Genomic DNA, 18,147 nt, shown 5'->3' on the forward strand with positions numbered 1-18,147 from the left:
ATCTGGCATTTATGACATTTCCGCACGAAGTTGAAACACTGAGCCTCCATTGTCATCCAGTAATATCCAGCCCTTAGCAACTTTTTCACCATCGCATTCCCACTGGCGTGGGTACCAAACGACCCCTCGTGCACCTCTTTCATCAATTGGCTTGCTTCTTTGTTATCAACACACCTAAGTAAAACCCAATCAAAATTCCTCTTGTACAAAACTCCATCTTTGTTCAGATAGAACACCATGGCCAACCTTCTCAGAGTCTTTCGGTCCTTCCTAGACGCTCCCTCGGGATACTCTTGGGTCTCCAGATAACGCTTGATGTCATAATACCACGGCTTTTCATCATCAGGCACTGTTTCGACAGCAAACACATAAGCCGGCCTATCCAATCGTCCCACCTCAACACTAGGAACTTGATTCCACCACTGCACTTTAATCAAAGCGGCCAGAGTAGCCAAAGCATCTGCCAAAGGATTTTCTTCTCTCGGTACATGGTGTAATTCCACCTTGGTGAAGAACGTCAACAACCTCCTCGTATAATCCCGGTATGGAATTAAGTGAGATTGATGCGTAAGCCATTTCCCGCTAACCTGGTTCACAACCAAAGCTGAATCTCCATAGATAACAAGGTTATTGATTCGCAAATCAATCGCCTCTTCGATACCCAAGATACAAGCTTCGTATTCAGCCACATTGTTGGTACATTCAAAGGTTAGCCGGGCAGCAAAAGGAATGCGGGATCCCTTCGGCGTAACCAAAACAGCACCAACTCCACTACCATTCACGTTAGCGGCCCCATCAAACATCAGAATCCATTCGGATTCAGGGTCAGGCCCCTCCTCCGGGATAGGTTCCTCACAATCTTTTGATTTGAGAAACATGATGTCCTCATCAGGGAACTCAAATTTCATCGGTTGATAATCCTCAATGGGTTGTTGGGCAAGGTAATCGAACAATACACTCCCCTTTATTGCTTTTTGAGAAGTGTACTGGATATCGTATTCAGTCAAAATCATTTGCCATCTCGCAACCCGTCCGGTCAATGCTGGCTTCTCAAATATATACTTGATCGGATCCATCTTGGAAATCAACAAAGTGGTATGAACCAGCATATACTGTCTCAGTCGGCGAGCAGCCCATGACAAAGCGCAGCAAGTTTTCTCGAGTAGTGAATATCTTGTTTCACAGTCGGTAAACTTTTTGCTAAGGTAGTAAATTGCATGCTCTTTTCGACCAGACTCGTCATGCTGCCCCAATACACACCCCATAGACCCCTCAAGGACTGTCAAGTACAGGATTAAAGGTCGCCCCTCCACATGAGGCATCAGAATAGGAGGCTCTTGCAAATATTCTTTTATTCTTTCAAATGCCTCTTGGCAATCATCATTCCACCTGACCGTTTGATCTTTTCTCAACAATTTGAATATAGGTTCACACGTGGCTATTAGATGAGATATGAACCGTGAAATATAATTCAATCTACCTAAGAAACCACGAACCTCCTTTTCTGTTCTCGGTTCAGGAATTTCTTGTATCGCTTTTACATTAGCAGGATCAACCTCGATTCCCTTTTCACTTACAATAAACCCCAACAACTTACCGGACCGCACTCCGAAAGTGCACTTATTCGGATTCAACCTCAATTTGAATTGTCTCAACCGGTCAAACAACTTGGCCAAGTCTACCAAATGCCCCTCTTCTGTTTGGGACTTCGCTATCATGTCATCAACATATCATTCGATCTCATGATGAATCATATCATGAAACAAAGTCACCATAGCTCTTTGATACGTGGCACCGGCGTTCTTGAGATCGAATGGCATCACCTTATAACAAAAAGTGCCCCATGGTGTGATGAACTTCGTTTTCTCCATATCATCTGGCGACATTTTAATCTGATTATAGCCAGAAAAGCCATCCATGAAGGAAAACACCGAGAATTGAGCTGTATTATCTACCAACACATCGATGTGAGGTAATGGGAAATCATCTTTTGGGCTAGCTCTGTTCAAATCCCGGTAGTCCACACACATCCTCACCTTTCCATCCTTCTTCGGTACCGGCACAATGTTCGTGACCCAAGGCGGATAATTAGTGACAGCTAGGAAACCAGCATCCAACTGCTTCTGCACCTCCTCTTTGATTTTCATGGCCATCTCGGGTCGAGTTCTGCGCAACTTCTGCTTCACTGGAGGACAATCTTCTCTCAATGGCAACCTATGCACAACAATATTGGTATCCAACCCCGACATATCTTGATAAGACCAGGCGAAGATATCAACATACTCTTTCAACAGTGCTACCATTCTGCTCTTGACATTCATCTCCAAAGCAACCCCAATTTTCACTTCCTTTCTGACCTCCTCGGTACTCAGATTAACAATCTCAACTTGCTCCTCGTGCGGTTGAATCACCTTCTCCTCTTGTTTCAACAACCTGGCTAACTCTTCCGGCAGTTCACAATCTTCTTCGCCTTCTTCTTCGGCATGATTGATCGGGTTGTCGAAGTCATATAGGGGTGTAACCGAATTTTTATCAATGAGATCCGGAGAATGATCGCATCTGCATGAATGTTGATTCATGCATTGCTTTAGAGTCGGGACGAGACAAATTAAAAGGAAAAAAAATGAAAATAAACATTACCATTTTTATTTTATTTTTTTAAACTTCAAAAATAAATGAAAAACAGGGAACACCACTTTTTAAAGCGAAAAACATCCATTTATTAATGATGCAAATAATGCAAAATGAAACATGAGGTGGCCCTTACAATGGACCATTACGTTTTGGGCAAAACGTATGGCTTTCATGCAATCAGAATTAACAAACAGAAATATTACTCTTCACGCAGAGTGACAGTGATGATCTTTTCGGCATTCCAGTTCTGGATCTCCATTCCTGGTACGCACGGTTTTATCCACGAGTCAAGCTCATAGTCACTGTCAGTCTCTTCACCCACACCGCATATACGGCCTGGATCCTCAGCAATTACATTCACCGACATCTGACCATGCGTCGACATGGGATTAGCATTAACATTCGACGATGGTGCAAAATTGATGGCCTTGGAATCCACCAAGTCTTGGACAACATGCTTAAAGGCTTTACAACCCTCAATATCGTGCCCGGGAGCACCAGAATAAAACTCACACTTGGCGTTCTCATCATAATTGGCAGGCCTCTGATCTGGTCTTAACGGAGCTAACGTCCTCAGCTGAACCAACCCAAGATCCTTCAACTTCTTAAACAGAAGAACATACATCATAGGTGGCCTATCAAACTGACGATCTGCCATCCTTCCTCTCACTTGGTACCCAGCTCTCTGTGTTCTCTGTTGAGGTGGCTGCTGTTGCTGTTGCTGTTGTGCGAGTTGATTATCAGCAAGAATCGTTACTGCAACAGTATGCTGGTAGTAATGATTCCTACCGTGTCCTTTCTGGGCATACACAGCACTCGAATCACCCTCTTTCTTGCGCTGACCATTACCAAAGGGCTTCTTTACTCCAGACGACGAAGCATTTCCCTGTATTTTCCCCATTCTCAACCAACTTTCAATCCTCTCACCAGCCACTACTATATCTGCAAAGCCGGTAACCGGACATCCCACCACCCTTTCAGCAAAAGTCCCCTGAAGGGTACCCATGAACAAATCCGACATCTCCCGATCCACTAATGGAGGTTGAACTCTGGAAGCCAACTCTCTCCACCTTTGTGCATACTCTTTAAACCCTTCATTCTGCTTCTGAGACATACCCTGCAACTGGGTACGGCTTGGTGCCATGTCAGCATTAAATTGGTACTGTTTGAAGAAAGCATCCCCCAAATCCTGCCAGCTCTTAATATCTGATGATCTCAACTTGGTGTACCACTCAAGAGACCCACCAGATAAGCTATCCTGGAAGAAGTACATCCAGAGCTTCCGATCCATGGTGTAGGCAGATATCTTTCGGACAAAGGCTTGAAGATGAGTCTCCGGGCAAGAACTCCCATTGTACTTATCAAACGTGGGCACTTTGAACTTCTGTGGAATCACAATCCCCTCAACCAGCCCCATGTTTGTCATATTAATAGTCCCAGGAGAGGTATGGCTTTCCAGAGCCCTGATCTTTTCTGCTAGTACCTGAATCTCTTTATTCGGCGGTTGAACACCATATTGACCGAACTGCTCATTCAGCATAGAAAACTGATCCTCTTCCTTATCCTCCACAGCCCCAAAGAAAGGAGGAAACTGAGTGTCCTTCAGAGTGTTGCCCACAAGACCTAGTCCACCGCCTGCAGCAAAACCAGAACCACCACCATTGTTGAGGAATACACCACCATTAGTTGCCTTCCTTCTGGGATCGCCACCACCGCTAGAACCACCAGGACCACGGTTGGAGTTACCCTCTTGACTATTGCCATTATTGGCAGACGAAGCCAGCTCAAGCTTCTCCACCTTCTCGGCGATTGCTTTCTGCTCCAGGGCGAACCCTTGCATGACGTTGATCAACTCACTCATTTTCTCTTTCAGCTCGAGAATGTCAGCGTTGGGTGGATCCATCATTCTGGGTTTGTTGCGTCTGGTAAAGTATCTGTGCGGACGAGCTATGTGCAGAGGAATGACTCGGCGTGCGCGAGCAATGATTCCTGTCACAACCAAACATGTTAGAAACCGACACCTGCAAAATAGAAGACAAGTTATTATGATTCATGCATGAATGCAATGTCTATCCATATGAGGAACATTCTGTCATTCGATCCTGGCTTCACTGAGAAGGATAATAATTTGACAGCAACATTCTGACGTCAATCGTCTGGCTTTGCCGTACGGAACAGAAAGTTGTGAGGATGTCTCTCAACCAGAATCTCAATCAAGAATGTACCCCACATATGGATAAACATGAGTTAGATGCGGATGAATGCAAAATGGGAATGATGCAGATGCATGAATGCAATTCCTAGTGCCATCCTCCAAGACATTTGAACATCAACTGTACTGGATTCCGGTCTCAGAATTAATCACAACCATCCAAGGGACTAAGTAACCACAAATCCAGCTCGGGGGGTTCCGAAATAAACGGAACCAGAGGATACATCACCACCATCACAAGAAAGTCACTGAACGGATAACAACCAGATCATCTGAATAAGTAACCTCAAATCCAACTCAGGGGATCCGAAATAAACAGAACCCGCTCATAAATACAACGGACAGAACTCCAGCGTCTCAGAAATAAATCCATAAATCCAACTTATAAATAGAACCCAAATTACGGACCGAACCAAAGTCACCATCAAAGAGTCGCCAACAGAACCTGTACCTGTAGGAACCAAACCCCTCCCCTCACAGGTGAATTCTAATAAGGTCATCCTAAGGCGGATAATGGTCTCGACAATCGGATAAGATACTCAACGGGTTTGCCCTTTCGGGTGTGCCGTGAAGCTCTCATAAGATCATCTAAACCAAAGATCCGGGAAAGAACGGTCACCGAAGTCAACAACTCAAAAGAGATAACCCAACCATAGTGGAAACCCCACAAGGAAGAGCTTTCTCAGAAGAACCTCGTCCGACTGTGGTATGTCACGTCTCAAGATCATGTTGATCCAACATAAGCAGAGACATGAGACCATGCTAATCCTAGGTGTATACTCGGGCCTGGGTTTTAGCCCCACTCAGAACACCCACCCCCAAATCAGAGAAACCACACCTGTCCAGAATCCAACACGATGATAACATGATGCATGCAAACATATATGCAAATATATACAATTACAGTATAATAATCACAAATGCAATAAATAAGCAGTAAAAGCAACCCAAACTACCCTAAAAACTACGCTAGAGAGCGCTAGGATTGACTCGCTTAGGGAAGATGGACCAGCAAGAGGTCAACAAGTATAGTCCCCAGCAGAGTCGCCAGCTGTCGCAACGCGAAAAACAACCGGCGGAAAAAACAGAGCCGCCACCGATGCTATTCATCCTATGACGGAAAGGGAGCGCAGGACTAACCTAAGAAAGGGAAAGGATCGGTCTTACGACCAGAGATTACAAGGTACGAGAGTCGGTTACGCAAGGGGAAGGTGTTAGCACCCCTCACGTCCGCCGTACTCGACGGGATCCACGCTCAAAAGATAGCTCAAAGAGTAAGAAAAGGTTGCTAATAAACTGCTCAAAGATACTGCACAAACTGGAATGATAAACAGGTGGGGGAGAGAAAGAAGATGGAGGAAGTGGACTCGGCAGGATGTTGCATCCTGGGCCTACGTAGTTTGTCAGAAACAAACATCAGAGTCAATGTAGTTCGGGAAAGGGAGACATGCTCGCTAAGACATCGTGTCCTATGCCTACGTATCTTCTCTATCCAGAGGAGAATCAGAGCACTCGTAGCTCGGCTAACGCATGCTGAAACAAGACACCAAAAAGGGACGCTGAGACGTCAAAAGAAACACTCAAAAGGAAACAGAATGTCAATACATGGACTTACACCCGACTCCCAACAACAATAAACAATAGGAAACAGAATGCCAATATATGGACTTACACCCGACTCCCAACAATCAAACAAAAGGAAACAGAATGCCAATACATGGACTTACACCCAACTCCCAACAATCAAACAAAAGGAAACAGAAGGCCAATACATGGACTTATATCCGACTCCTAACAATAACAAACGCTAACCAGCGAATACCAAAGAAAAGGTTATCAGAACAAACCCCAACAAAGCAACTAACTATCCAGCCAGTCACCACAAATAAACCCCAAATGAATAACAAGTAACCAAAGTGAACCCCAAAGATGAGCCCCAGTATGAATACCAAAGATGAACCCCAAATGAATGACAACCGTCATAAATGAACCCCGAGATGAACCCTAAATGAATGACAATCGTCACAAATGAACCTCGAGATGAACCCCAATATGAATGACAACCGTCATAAATGAACCCCGAATAATAACAGAAGAAATCCCCAAGGTATGAACATACCACCACACACACGCTGAACAAACGGGTACTCACACCAAATAAAAGTAACAAATAAAGGGTGAACACACGCAAAACAACACAGCAAAAAAGAAAAACGGTGCCCGGAGAGATTGCTCACAACCTCCTGCCTACGTATCTCATCTGGTATGAGAATCAGGGTGACGTAGTTCCCCTTAACAGGGGTAAAACACTCTCCTAACCAGAGACCAGGGAGACAACAAACTAATAGGGAGACTAAGACTCGAGCCTAATAGTTGTCATGCAATGAATATCCCTAAGTTGAGGTCTCTAACATGCATTCAACTTCCTCAGAAATCAATCATACAACTCCTTACAGAAATGGAGATGAGAAGAGGAAAGCAGATAAACACACCAGCACAAGTGAACAAGCATCACACACTATATCCATACAAGAGGCTCAAACAATGGGTGGGCTTTAGTCAAGAGGGGTCATATCAACTTCGACAAACAAGCCAAACTGTAAGAGGTAATCTGTAGCTCTTAACCACTAACATTGAACGTTAGAGCGAAGCTGATCAAAGTCTGAATGAGGATGAGACCTCATGCTCTTAACCCTGGCCAGGGTGAGCTCATGACAAAGAAAGCATGGGGATCCAGAAAGTGGGATCCTATTCCACTTGACAGACTCTGGACAAAAGATCAGGGACACATGTTCAGAAGCATCAGCACGTAATGCAAGCATAAAGAACGACACACTGAATAACGGGGGATTGGCTGCTAATCCCTTTTATCCGTCAATTGCCTCTTCTCTTGGAGGTCTTATCAAATATCACATGCCTCTTCTCGCCGATGTCAGTGGCCTGACCCTGTAGCGGGGTATTCATTACCATTAGAGATATTGACTAAATCCAAGGTAAACCATACAAGTCGAGTCGCCACCGCACTTCTATTTATCCAAAGGAATGGTTAGAAAGCGAACAAAAACCTAAAAGTTTTATCGAATCAAAAACTAGTAAAAATGTCAGCGATCTGGGTAAGGGGGTTGGTTATGCAATGGGAAGGTTTTAAGCACCCAAAACATCCTAGGTACTCCTAGGGAGCCCTTTTCACACTTGTTGTAATGTTGGTATTTTGTGAAAAATTTATTTGTGCAAACATGGTTGAAGAGATGAGAAGATAATATACAAGTTATTTACAATTTTTGTGTTTTGATGGATGAATCCATTGCCTACGTACCATCTTAAAAAAGATTAGGATCAAAACCTCGTAGTTCGGGGTAAAAATCTCAAAACAAGTTAGTGAATTGATTGGTCCAAAAGCCTTAAGGTATTTTGTTATCCAAGGGAGAAAACTCAACCTAAAACCACAAATCCACCATGTGAGGATAACTTCAACATGCTAGTGAGGGGTTAACCCTATAATAAGCATGGAAGACTCATTGTCCATCACTAAGGATATAGGTGAGTATTACATCTACCTCAAGGATAACTCAAACCTAAAAGCTAAAGGTTATGAAAAGAGTTTAATAAGAAAGTGGCCATTGGGACCACAAAAGTATTTGAATGAGTTATATTTACCAATGAAAAGTATTTACAAAATATGGTCAAAGTTGACTTAAAGATTCAATTCAAAATAAGTGTTATGAAAAGAAAGTTTGAAAATCAAAAGCATAATGCTTAGGTTTCTAATGTTTAAAAAGAAGTGTTAAATGTTTGCACAAAAGTTTTGGCTTGGGTTAGAGTGGAGGGAAGAAGAAGAATGGCTAAAGTCCTAATCATACAAGAGATGAAGGTTAAGAAACAAGACCACAAATGGAGTTCCTCTCTTGAGATCATATTGATGATCCAAGTAGCTCCCATCCTTTGGAATATGCAAGCAAAATAAGTGTAAGCTCAAGCAATCAAATTAATCAAGCAAGCTCTTAGAAGATCCCCAATGGCTCTTGTATCTTTCACTTTGGATGAACATGGCAATGGTTCTTCAATTTGGCTCAAATAGGATTCCCCTAGCACAAAAAAAACACACACACATCAAAGAGCTCCATGAAGTAAATCAAGAATGGACAAGAGTGAGTTTAGAGATTTGGTCCTTCTAATCCATCTTCAACATTAAGGCCTTTTTTACTCCAATTTGCATAGGGTATGTTCTAAAAGCTAAGTCCATTTGTCCATTTTTGCATTTGGTCCACAACAAGCAAAACAAAACACAAGCACAATAATATATACACAATTATGTGCTCAAGTGAGCAAAAGGCAAATTGCATTAACATAAACATGTGCTCAAATGAGCAAAGGAAAAAGCAAATGAATAATATGTACAAGAATGGTAAATTGCATAAATGTAAAGAGAAAGAATTAAATGTTAATGGTTAATAGTTAGTGTTAAAGTTAGTGTGCCATAAGGCAATTTAGCGCTATGTTAAGCAATCATAATTGGACTTACGTAGAAGTCACAACTATCTGAGGCCGGTCAATAATAATGTAGGCAACAACACAAGTTAGAGATTTTGATTAGTGAATCAAACTCCTACAACTTTCCATGCCAAAAAGAAGATGAGAAATGATCTTGTATTGATTTAGGTTCTTTGCTTGATTAGGAAGCAACCTATCCTTAATGCAAAGCCATTCACTTGATCCATGATCAAGTTGAATTAGATTTGGATCAAGGAAGGTTAAACCTCCATGTATCAATGCTAACCACCAATCGTTAACTCATTGATCAAAAAGAAGAAGAAGAAGAAGAAGAAGAAGAAAAAGATGAATATTAAAGTACATTAATGGAAATAGAATGAAATAATCAACAAGCATTGACCAAAGATAGAGAAGATCAAGGTCAAACAATGGTAAACAGAAGTAAGATGAAGATTAGAAATTAAGTAACAAATAAAATATTTTTGGTATTTTTCAATATTAAAATAAAACTTGAAATAAAATAATAAAGAAAGGTCAAACTTCAAACTCACTTCAAATCAACTTTGAAAAGTCCAAGTGAATAGTTCAACAAGGTCAAACAAAGTTTGACAAAAAATTCCAGCATTTTTAGAAGTCAGAAGCTATTTTAAATCAATTAAACATGCATAAAAATAACCCAATTGAACTAAAATCTCAAATAAATCTCAAATCAATTAATAAATTGATGAGAATATTTTTCATAGATCTATCATTATTCAAAGAGGTTGGAAAAATATTTTTGTATTTTTTTGAATATCAAAAACTATTTTAAATGAACTAAAAATAACCAGAAAAGAGAAAATTCCTAAAAAATATCAAATGATAAAATAAAAAATATTAAAAATCATTTTTAGAAACTAGAAATTAAAAGGAGAAAAATGCAATTGGTCTCATATTTTTTGGACCAATAATGAAGGAGATATGAATTTTTAAAAAGAAATGGAATTAAAAGAAATAAAAGAAATGAAAATCAGAAATTAAAAAATGTGAAAATGCGTGGACCGTCTGATGAGACCTCATTAATTGACGTGGATCATCACACGGCCAGGAAGTGCGCGTTCACCATATGCACGAGTCAACTGAATAACACATGGCCTTTAAATAAGTCATAACGTTGGATGGACGAGATCTGATCTGGAAAACTGAGATGGATGGTTCAGATCTAATATGGAGAAGGCACGGTGACCAGCGCCACCGTCTTCTCCGGCCAACTTTCGGCCAAGCTCAAAATTGCAGAGAAACAAATGTTAACCAAATGCTACGATCCAGGCACCAATCGAAAGCTAGGGTGATGTACATCACCCCTGTACCAACCAAATCCACTCTAGGTTTCTACATTGAGAGAAATCAGAGATGGAATTTTAATGGTGTTCAACTGAACTTGCGAGATTTCAAAAATTAGAAGCTCAAAAATGTTGCCTCTATGTAGAGGACTTCAGATCACACAACAACAACCAGAAATAAGCACAATATAAGCTGATTCGAAGAAAATAAAATGTGAAGTGAACCTCTGATTTGCAGAGCTTGGAGTCACAATTTCTTGGTGCTAATGCTTGCAGTACACTCTATGAATCAAGGTGATGAGGTTTAGGAACTTTTAGATCTAAGAAAACAATCGATGCAACTGAATTCTAGATCTGAAAATTGAGAGAAAAATGAGAGAGTTCCTTTGGAGTGAGGGTGAGGTTTCAATTGCACAACATGTAGGGCGCCTTCAGGTCAGTGAAGTGAAGAGCAATGACATTGTATTTATAGGCAAGGCAATGCTGAAATGCATGATCACAACTTTGCATGAATGGAAAGGGCCTCCATGCATGGACCTGTACAGGCGCATGGAGGGCCCAATTCCACTTGGATTTGGCAGTTGATGCTAAGCATGTACAAACTAGACGTGCAAATTGTGTATTAATGGATCATGCAATGTAAATTTAAATGATTTTCAAAAATGGGCCATTATGTTCAAGTCTTCGAAAATGCCATGTCCAAACTTGAAACACCACCTCATGAGTAATGGTTGGAAAGGTTTTTGCATGAGGATTAATTGTTATGTTGATCACAACTTCATTTGAGCCTTTTAAATTAATGAAAAGTGGTCATGAAGTGTAGGGTGCAAAACATGTACATGTGAGATTTTCAAAAATGGCCAAAGTTCAAACCCTTCTGTTTCAATGATGCAAGCTCCAAATGATAAAACCTTCAACATAAAAGTTGTATACATTTTCAAGACAATAAATTTGGACTTAAACTTTGCATCATTTGGATTTTTGATGGTGAAGTTATGGGCACTTGAAGTTGGACTTTTTCACATTTCAATGCTTTTGGTCCAAAGTGACCTATAATGTTTTGCATTATCACATGTATTTATGTTAGGATTTTGAAATTTTTCTAAAAATAACGTTTGATTTATACATACTAAGCTTTCCAATTCATTTGATCCCACCTCAAAATCATGGGAAATGAAGGAGTTATGTCCTTGGGAAGTTGACCCAAAATTAGGGTTTCAGTCAAAATGACCTATAATGTCTTGGAATGGATGATGACCTTCAAAGCTTCAAATCAATTGTTTATGAACATGAAAGTTGTTCATATGGTCCTTAAGAACATTTTTTCTCTTGGGGTCATCTCCATTTTACAAACACATAAAAAGTTAGGTCTCAGTGTATTTCAAAATAGTCAGATGAATTGACTGATCAACTTCTCAAGTCCAAACCTCATGGCTTGATGAATTGATGATTGAGGACACTCAAATAAGTTCCAATATGCATGAAATGATGGATGAAAGAACTTCCCTTGATTGCATTTGATCATGGGTTGAGGTTGCTTCATGAGCAAGGCACAATTGATGAACAGATGAATTAGGGTTTCCTTGGGAAACAAGCCTCAAGCCCCTTGATTTGCTTTGATCAAAATGATGAATTGAGATACTTGGGAGGCATATTTGGAGGATGGGAGATTTGGGAACCATTGCCATGCTTGCTTTCATCTTCTATTGGCCCTATCAATGCACATAGGATCTCCTAGAAGCTTTGGACCTTGTGACTGCTCAAGCTACAAACAAGAGATGTTAGTGACATATTTTTGTGCTTTTGGTTAGTAAATAAAAATGAGGAAAGCAATAATATACAATTCAAGCATGCTTGGTGATCTCAAACCAACTCTCAAGGGATCCCACCCAAAGGTAAGGAGCCAATATGCTTATGATCCTTGAGGCAAGATGTAAATGCAATGTTATGATGCCATGAGGGATCTTAGGGTAAAAATTAGGGTCTTACAAATGCCCCTATTTAAGGTCATTCTAGCCGGAGATATGAAGGTTAAAATCTTCGTCTCGACGAGGTAGAATGGGCTTAAATAATAACAAAGAGATGAATTTTGGTCCCTAAGAGACCTCATGACGCAAATGTATGTATGCAAAAGGTAATACTCTGTGGAGATATGTGTCCACAAAGAGAAACGAAATCAGGAGAAACTGACAATCCATAATGAGTAACACACTCAATGGGATAGAGACTCTGGGGATTCTTATTGGGATAAGAAAGGGAATAAAATGCGTGAGCATGTCACGACTTAAGACTTGCTGAGACACGAGAGGAATTCCATGAAAATAAATCAATGGGAAGAGTCGAGCTGACTCAGAGATGCATGTATTGGGGAATGTGCCAATACAACAAAAACTATCCATAAAGGATACTTCAGATGAAAATCCGGACTCAGATGGGGAAAATCCACTAAGGGAGTTTACTGGGAAATGTCCAAACAGGACTCATATGAGGAATCAACATGATGAGGTATTACCGGTTACTGGGTAATAAGCTCAAGGAGACATGTGATCAAACACCGGTATAAGGGTGAGAGAGCAACATGCTCGGGGAGAATGAATATCTAAGACCGGTATAAGGGTGAGAGATATCAAACATCCGAAAACATCTGAGGAAAACCTAAAAAGGTAAATATTCAACTCAGGAAATCTGGCTCCACAGAGGACAAAAAGTCATAATAGGGAGCAAAAGGGAAGGAACACCAGGGATACCGGTTACTGGGCATATAATAGGTGACCAACCAAGGCGTGAATTGGGGAATATTTCCAAAAAACTCATCATCCAAAAGGAGGGCTAAAAAGCAAACTCAATTTACAGGATGGACATTCGACTCTGCAAAAGGGGGTACAAATCTTACTCGACTGGGGAAGAACAAAAGACTTCGACCAGAGGGCGCATGAGATATATTATCTATTACCGTCAGAACGTAGATAACATACTCGCATGGAAGATTATCCATAACCAGTTACTGGATTAATAAAGGATAAATCAACCGAAAGGAAAGGAAATCGGGATACCGAATACTAGCTATAAAATGATGACCAATCAAAGGGAGAAACGATCATTACCAACCAAGGGTAAAATAAAAGATGACTCGCTGGGGATACATTGACAAAGGAAATGATCCGAGAGATATATCACCAGTTACTGGGAGATATACTCAACAGGTGAAGGAATATCAATACCGAATATTGGATAAAGATAACCAACCAAGAGGGGATTACATATACCAGGTACTAGGTATAAAACCACAAAAGAGTAACCGTCATCGGTTAGGACTCACAAAATAAGGTTAACTCTGCAAGGGGATAAAATGGGGTTTACAACTACCGGTATGAGGGTAGAAAACCACAGAAATAGGACTTACAACTACCGGTTACTGGGTAGAAGGCTACGGGCTCCGTCGGGAAATAAATGGACATTTACTGGTTACTGAGCAATCATTCATCTAAAATGCGGGGAAGCGCAGGGGAAATAACAAAAGCATTCATTCTACGAACAAGCTAGAGAGACACTATGAAACAAGACTCAACCCAATGAGGATATATCTCAGGGGAGAACTCCATCCCCATATATACGTGGTTTATGTATGATGAATGCTGACAAAACAAACATATCTAACACAAATAGGTCCTAGAATCACTGGACAAACATCCGGTACTACATCTCAAGAGAGGAAGCCAGGCCCACTGGAGAACATCCAATCTGATGGGGGCAACCAATACCAGGAAGCAAAGATCTCTGCAGGGAATGAGAATCAGTCACTCCAGCTGGGGACATGATCAACACACGGACAAAATCCGTCGTAGAAGCCACTCTACTGGGGAAATTATTGAAGGGGGAGATGGAACTCTGTGGGGAACAACCACCAATCAGAAGGTTCCAAAAACTACAAATTCCTTGCACTGCTGAATAAATCACGTTTGCCGAGGAGGAAGGGTACTACTCCGTTGGGGAAGGAAAGATAAACATCTCTATCAACCACTCTGCTCAGGAGGAAAACCATAAATGAGCTCTGATCAGACAATTCCACTAGGGAAATATTGCTGACGACCGAACCAAGGATTACCCGTAGGCAACTACTGGGGATACCCTGCTGGTGACCATATTGGGGAGTAAAAGTGGGATCAACCCTGCTAAGGATGGTCGAGGAGAAAATTTGCTGGAGATCAAAAATGGACAAATCCACAGGGGAAAAGCTACAAACCAAATTTGATGATAACTCCGCTTATGCTGGGGATTTCCGGCTTACTCTGGCGGAGAAAATTTTAACTCGAAGTGAGGGAAAACCAACTCCTTCGGAAAGATTAGCATATTCAATTTATCAATTTATAAGGGATTTTAGGTCAATCCACGCAAGGGATGACAACCATATCATTGATAACACAAATGCTAAATCCAGACTCACTGGGGGTCTAGAAAATTGGGATCACACCCAAAACTCCAAGATCTCTGGCGATTTGGTGGGAGGTACAACTTTCTTCTATGCTTGCAGAGGAGACCACCTAAAAGATAAATGAGGATACAAGTATGCTGGGAATATGAACAAATGTCTTACCCTTTCAGAGATCATGCTATCCTTGGGAGAGCAGTGAAGACGTCCCAAGTATCCTTTTGTCATTGTGAATGTTCACTTTGTTTAAAAACAATTTATGAAAATTTTATTTATTTAAAACAATGGTATTTTTCAATTAAAACATGCAAAACATTTGTTGAATAGAAACAAATAAGAGTGTAAAGAATTGGATAAAGGCTTAAATTTATTTGATGGAATGGTAGTCTGCAAATGGCAAGACTCCATGGATCTTTACAAATTTGAAATTGGTGATATATATTGGAAAAAAGCTACATTGAACATAATGACCATTTCTCCACCAACTCTGAATCCGATGTATTTGAAGCTTCAGTTGACGATGACTGAGCGAGAATCTTTGACAGATGACAGTTGTAGAACAAAGTCTTGTCAGGATGCAGTTACTTGCCAAATCCCTAATTTTTGCCTAGATTGCCCCAGGGTGAGATACTCAATCTAGCAGGATACATATATTCATTTTTTATGTCTCTAACCTTTGCCTGGATCGCCCTTTCGGGTTTTCAATCCACCGAGACACTCATTTTTGCCTAAGATGCCCTTTCGGGTTTTCCACTTAGCGAGCTATTCTGTTTTTATTTTAGGCGAAGTATTTCTTGACTGCATCTGAATTCACAGGACGAGTGAAATCCTCCCCATCCATAGTTGTAAGTATCAAAGCATCGCCTGAAAAGGCTCTCTTAACAACATATGGACCTTCATAGTTTGGAGTCCACTTGCCCCTGGAATCGGGCGCGAAAGACAAAACTTTCTTGAGCACAAGGTCACCTTCTCGGAGCACACGAGGCTTGACCTTCTTATCAAAGGCTTTCTTCATCCTTTGCTGATATAACTGACCATGGCACATGGCAGTCAACCTCTTCTATTCTATCAAATTCAGTTGGTCATAACGACTCTGAACCCATTCAGCATCAGTCAACTTGGCTTCCATCAAGACTCTCATTGATGGGATCTCCACATCTACTGAGAGCACAACCTCTATGTCGTATACAAGGGAGAAAGGGGTTGCCCCTGTTGAAGTGCGGACAGATGTACGATATCCATGCAAAGCAAATGGCAGCATCTCATGCCAATCTTTGTATGTAACAACCATCTTCTGTACAATCTTCTTGATATTCTTATTAGCAGCTTCAACAGCCCCATTCATCTTGGGTCTATAAGGAGAAGAATTAAGGTGTGCAATCTTGAACTCGCTACACAACTCTTTCATCATCTTGTTGTTCAAGTTAGATCCATTATCAGTAATGATCTTATCTGGCACACCATAACGGCATATGAGTTGATTCTTGATGAACTTCACAACCACCTGCCTGGTCACATTTGCGTATTACGCTGCTTCAACCCACTAAGGCTATGTTTCAGTTTTGGAATTGCCATTTTCAACCAGCTAGGTCAACATAACAATTAATCCTAATGCAAAAAGCTTTCCAACCATTACCCATAAGGCTATGTTTCATTTTCAGTTTTCAACCACTAGGTCATCATAACAATTAATCCTAATGCAAAAAGCTTTCCAACCATTACCCATAAGGTTATGTTTCAGTTTTGGAAATGCCATTTTCGAAGAGATGAACAAGTTGGTACAATTTTGGAAACCATTTGAAAATGCATTGCATGATTTGATTACACACCAACTGCACGTCCAAATTAGATCTACTGATGATAAGCTTGCAAATCCAAGTCGAATTGGGCCCTCCATGCGCCTGTACAGGCCCATGCATGGAGGCCCTTTCCATCCATGCAATGCTTTGTTCATGCTTATCAGCCATCAGTTGCTTTAAATAAAGGGCCAATGCTTCTCATTTACACAACCTAAGGGCGCCTTACATGCTGCACAAATCATTCCTCAACCATACTCAAAGGAACTCACTTTTTCTCTCAAAATTTTCAGATCTAAATTTCAATTTACTTGATTGATTTTTAGATCTACAGTTCCTAAGCCTTGCTCACCTTGATCCATAGAACACACTACAAGCATAAGCATCAAGAGATCGTGCTCTCAAGCTCTTCATTTCAGAGGTTTACTTCAGATTTTGTTTTCTTCGAATCTACTTATATATTGCATATTTCTTGTTGTTGCTGGGTTGTCTGAAGTCCTCTACATAGAGGCAATCATTTTGAGCTTTGAATTTTCAAATTACATCAAGTTCCAGTTGAACACCATAAAGTTCAAGCTCTGATTCCTCCTTCTATGGAAACCTAGAGTGAATTTGGTTGGTACAGGGGTGATGTGCATCACCCCAACTTTCATTTGATACCTGGATCGTGTCATTTGGAAGAGTTTGGATCTCTGTGTCATACGGTGAACTGACTTTGTGTGTTTTTGCTTTGGAAAGCAAATGTCGCAGATAGCAAGAGTCGCCACCGACTTTTCTTTTATCCAATAAGGAAAGGTGGAAAAGAACAGGAAAGACCTTAATTAGATTTTGGGTTCGGGAGGTACATTATACAAAGGGAAGGTGTTAGCACCCTTTGTATCCATGGTTATCCATGGGCTCTTAATTGTTGGATCACTTATGTTCGTCTGAAAAAAAGTGTTTGTGAATTGCTTAAAAATGTTTTGAAAAGAGAGTTTAACTTTGTAATGATTCTTGTACGAATGTATTCAAAGTATTTATCTCGTTTAATTTTGAAAGCGGTTTAGAAAAATATAACTTGGCAATGATTCTAGTACGAATGTATACCAAGTGGTGATTTTCTAGTATTTGCAAAGTGTGATGTATGAAAAATGTTTTAGGTTGTGAGCCAGCAATTAAGAGTTATACCTACCCAAGGTCTTTATGGGCATTTCCTATCCTTATGAGGGTAAAACTGTCCTTACTATTGAGAAGTAAGTAGTTTTATCCTTTGGATGTAAAAGG

The sequence above is a fragment of the Lathyrus oleraceus genome, chromosome 4 (genome assembly GCF_024323335.1).
Source record: "Lathyrus oleraceus cultivar Zhongwan6 chromosome 4, CAAS_Psat_ZW6_1.0, whole genome shotgun sequence".
Taxonomy (NCBI): Eukaryota; Viridiplantae; Streptophyta; class Magnoliopsida; order Fabales; family Fabaceae; genus Lathyrus; species Lathyrus oleraceus.